This window comes from Tamandua tetradactyla, chromosome 1 (assembly GCF_023851605.1).
Source record: "Tamandua tetradactyla isolate mTamTet1 chromosome 1, mTamTet1.pri, whole genome shotgun sequence".
NCBI classification, from domain to species: domain Eukaryota; kingdom Metazoa; phylum Chordata; class Mammalia; order Pilosa; family Myrmecophagidae; genus Tamandua; species Tamandua tetradactyla.
Window position 1 is genome coordinate 193,253,294 of NC_135327.1, and position 4,637 is coordinate 193,257,930.

Sequence of the window (4,637 nt, forward strand, 5' to 3'; positions counted from 1 at the left end):
GCTGTGCTGTGACCACGGACAACACTTCCTCCTCCCCACTCCCGGCTGAGACGTCACCGATACACGATCCAGCTCCTGGAACGACCAGCAGTTTCTGCAGAGCCCGAGCCTTCCCGCGACTGCCCAAAGAGGGTCGGTGCTCACCGAGCTTGGCTCACGGTGAGGGTCGCCAGGGCCGCAGTCCGTGCTTGGGTCCGACCTGCTCAGATATTGCGGGAGGCTGAGCGGCAGGCAATGCGATGTTCTAAACGGTGACAGCTACAAGGAAAAGCCCAGATGGTCCCTGCTCCCTCCGTAGGCGGGGTCTGCGGCCCTTCAGCCCCGCCCCTGACCCCAGGCTGGGACCCGGCTCACCTCCGCTCCGCGGCCGTTGCCCTGGGGGACACGCAGGACACGCTGAAAACTTGCCTTTCCGCCCCAGGGTGCAGTTATGGCTCAGCTCCCAAAGCGCCGCCTTTGGGCAAGAGGAGCTAAGAGTCTCAAAGCATCCACGTAGCACTGTCCATTCTGGAAAGGCATCTTGATCTCACTGGGTCTCCCTACTGGGGAGAACTGGAATTGCTCCAGACTGTCCACAGCTCTTATTCCTTTCTTTTGGGGTTACACAAATTTGGATCTAATATTAGTTGTGTTAAGTTAGGGAATTGGGTCATGTATTAACCATTTTTGCCTTAATCTTTGCTACCCTTGCCCCGTCATCAAAATGTAACTGTAAGACTTCAACTAGAGATATGAAGGAAGTTGATCTGGATAGGACTAAGATCAGAATAAAGGGTAAAGGACGAAATCGCCAATATTTTAAAACTTCAAGTTCTATGTGAGACCAAGGAGAGAGAGATGTTTCTTTGGTGCAGAATTTATATTTTGGGTAGAGCATTACTTAATTTAACTTGTATGGTTGGTTTGGTTGGACACAGTAAGTACATGGAATCTTGACTAGGGCATGAGATTTTGTTGGTTTGTCCAAGTTAGTGTGAGGCTCTGATATATCCCAGAGTAATCTGGGCAGTGAATAAAGTATTTGCAAGCCCCCCTTGGGGGACTAGGGAGAAAGGAGGAAATATTCAGCCTCCCCATTTGAGAATTTCTGATATTCTTACAAGCAGGGGGAACAACCAAATTAATAGCCCTCAATTTTGGGGAAACTTATTCCTACAAAGGATAGGCTAAGCCTACTTAAAATTGTGCTTCAAGTTCACTCCCAGAGAACCTGTTTTGTTGCTCAGATGTGGCCTCTCTCTCTAAGCCAACTCAGCAGATGAACTTGCTGTCCTCCCTCCTATGTGGGACATAACTCCCAGGGGTGTAAATGTCCCTGGCAACGTGGGACCTGACTCTGGGGATGAGCTGGGACCTGTCATCATGGGATTGAGAAAGACTTCTTGACCAAAAGGGGGAAGAGAAATGAGACAAAATAAAGTTTCAGTGGCTGAGAGAGTTCAAACAGAGTCCAGAGTTTACCCTGGAGATTATCCTTATGCATTATAGAGATATCCCATTTTAGTTTATGGTGTATTGGAATGGCTGGAGGGAAGTACCTGAAACTATTGAGCTGTATTCTAGTGGCCTTGATTCTTGAAGACGATGGTATAAAGATATAACGTTTACAATGTGACTGTGTGATAGTGAAAACCATGTGTCTGATGTTCCTTTTATCCAGGGTACGGATAGATGAGTAAAAAAATGATAAAAAAATAAGTAATAGGGAGGATAAGGGATAAAATACATTTGGTTGGTGGAAATACGAGTGGTCAACGAGAGGGAGGGGTAAGGGGTATGGGAAGTATGAGGTTTTTCTTTTTCTTTCTTTTTAAAAAATGATCACGGTGATAAATAAACAACCGTGTGATGATACTGTGAGCCATTAATTGTACACCATGTATGGACTGTATGTGTGCGAAGATGTGTCAATAAAAATATTTTTTTTGAAAATGTAGTCATTTCACTACTCCAACCACCTCTTGAGCACCTACTCACAGTGGTGGTTTCTAATGTTTCATAAACGATTTTCAGAAACATTGGGCTCAAAGCAACTTGTGCTGGTTTGAATCTATTGTGTACCCCAGAAAAGCCACGTTTTAATTCTGATCCAATTTTGTAGGAGCAGCTATTTTTTTTTTAATCCTGATTCAATACTGTAGGTTGGAAATCTTTTGATTAGGTTTTCTCCAGGGATATGGGTGACACACTCAGTTTTGTGTATTAACTTTGATTAGCTGAAGATTGACTCCACCCATTCCAGGTGGGTCTTGATTATCTTACTGGTATCCTTTAAAAGAGGAAATCATTTTGGAGAGAGCTCAGAGCAGACCGAGCCTAAAGCAATGACAGATGCCTCAGAGCCAACAGAAACTTCATAGCAGAGCTGACACAGATGTGAACATGTGGAGAACAGAGACACAGATGTTTGGAGATGCTTAGAGCCCAGCAGACATCACTGTGAGATGTTAAGCAAGCCAGAACCCGGATTGGCAAATGCCAGCCACGTGACTACCCAGCTGACAAAGATGTTCCTAATCCATGGACCTTCTTGAATTAAGTTAACCTCTTGTTGGTTCCTTAATTTGTTGCCTTAGAACTGTAAACTTGTAACATTAAATTCCCCTTTAAAAAAGCCATTTTAGTTCTGGTATATCACATTCTGACAGCTAGCAAACTAACACACAACTCTTTTAGCTTCCCCATGTGAGGAACTTAATGGAAAGGGGTGGGAGTCAAGTCTTGCTCTGAGTGAGATGACATTTTAAGCAACTGCTTTATAAATGCTAGACGGTGGTATTGGCCACGGGAAGGTTTACAATAACCAGATTAGAGTGATCAAGATTCATTCTCCACAATCTAATTTAAATAACCATCACAAGAAAGGCAGGATGACCAACAGGCCTTCTGTGCTTTTCTGGGCTTATTCCTAGTATGTTTTTGTAAAAACTGAACAATTAGTTTTTCTTTTATTTTTCTGTAACAGCTTTATTGAGATATAATTCACATACCATACAATTCACCTGTTTAAAGTGCACAATTCAGTGGTTTTTACTAGAGTTATGGAGTTGTACTACTACATCACAGTCATTTTAGAACATTTTGACTACCCTCCAAATGAGACTGCAGACCCTAAGGTGATCCCCTCCTATCCATCCCCTACTCCAAGCCAATATTGCCTCCTGAGCTGAAGTTATCACTTCAATTTCTTCTCTCTTTTCTGACCCTTCCCTGTCTTGGCCATTAACTTCCAATTCTTTGAATGTGACTGCAACTTGGCCTTCCGCAGTGTGTCATGAATATTCTGTTTTTACTCAAGGTAGGCATGTTGCTGGAGCCTCAGCTAAACCTCTATTTTCAGGGCATCGGTACTCAAATTAAAATGTTGACACCACTTCTGCAAAGTGTCCTGGTGTACCTTATTAATTGGAGGCAAAATGGTTGGCAAGGGAAGCACTGGTACTTTAGGTTTTGAGCAAGTTTTGAATTGCTCATCTATTTGAGGAAGAGGAACTTTATCAATTTTCTTAAACTTCTTTGGTTTAACTTCTGCAGTAGAAGCACTTGATTCCATTAGATGCTCCTCTTGAGGTTCTTCTTTTATTAGAACTAAAGTGATTATCACATGTTCCTCCTTTAATTCCTCCTCAAAGACATTGTTTTAGCTGCTGTCATAATTTGAGTATGCCATTTCCAGGAACACACAGGTGAAGGCAATGTCTGCCAATATGTTTTGATTATCTGCTTAATATACTCTGGGATGTATCCAGGCATTACATTAAGCTATACAGGATTAAAGGTCTTCATTTTTATTCTGGGTTCCTTGTGTTTGGATGGTTTAAATGATCTATCCAGACCTGTTGAGTAAGATATGTGCTACAGAAAACTTAGGTTCTGGAGAAAATAAACCTTTCTTCCTTTGGTCTCAAAGAGTAGATGAAGTTCTAAAATACAATGTCTTTCTCACCTCTGTATTCTAAATTACCTTACAGTTAATTTTTACATATGGTGTAAGGTAAGGGTCCACCTTCATTTGTTTGCATGTGGCTATCTAGTTGTCTCAGCACAATTTGTTGAAAAGATTATTCTTTACCCCATTCAATGGTTTTGGCACCTTTGTCAAAAATCAGTTGACCATAGATGCAAGGGTTATCTGAACTCAAAATTATATTCCATTAATCTTCACTTTTATCCTTTTCCCAGTACCACCTTGTTTTGATTACTTTGGCTTTGTGGGAGGTTTTAAAATAGAAAAGTTGAGCCTTCCTGATTCATTTTTCTTTTCCAGGATTGTTTTGGCTATTCTGGGTCCCTGGCAGTTATATATGAATTTTAGAATCAGCTTGTCAATTTCAACAAAAGTGAGCTGGAATTTTGATAGAGTTTGCACTGAATCAATAGATCAATTTGGGGAATATTGTTATCTTAACAATGCTAATACTTCCAATTAATGAACATGGAATGTTTTCCATTTACTTAGATCTTTAATTTCTTTCAACAATATTTTGTAGGTCTCAGAATAGAAGTTTAGATTTTGTCTTGTTAAATTCATTCCTAAGGATTTCATTCTCTTTGATTCCCCTTGTAAATGGAATTATTACTCAACTTAATCTTTTGATTGTTCATTGCAATTATATAGAACCTTGCTGAACTTGTTT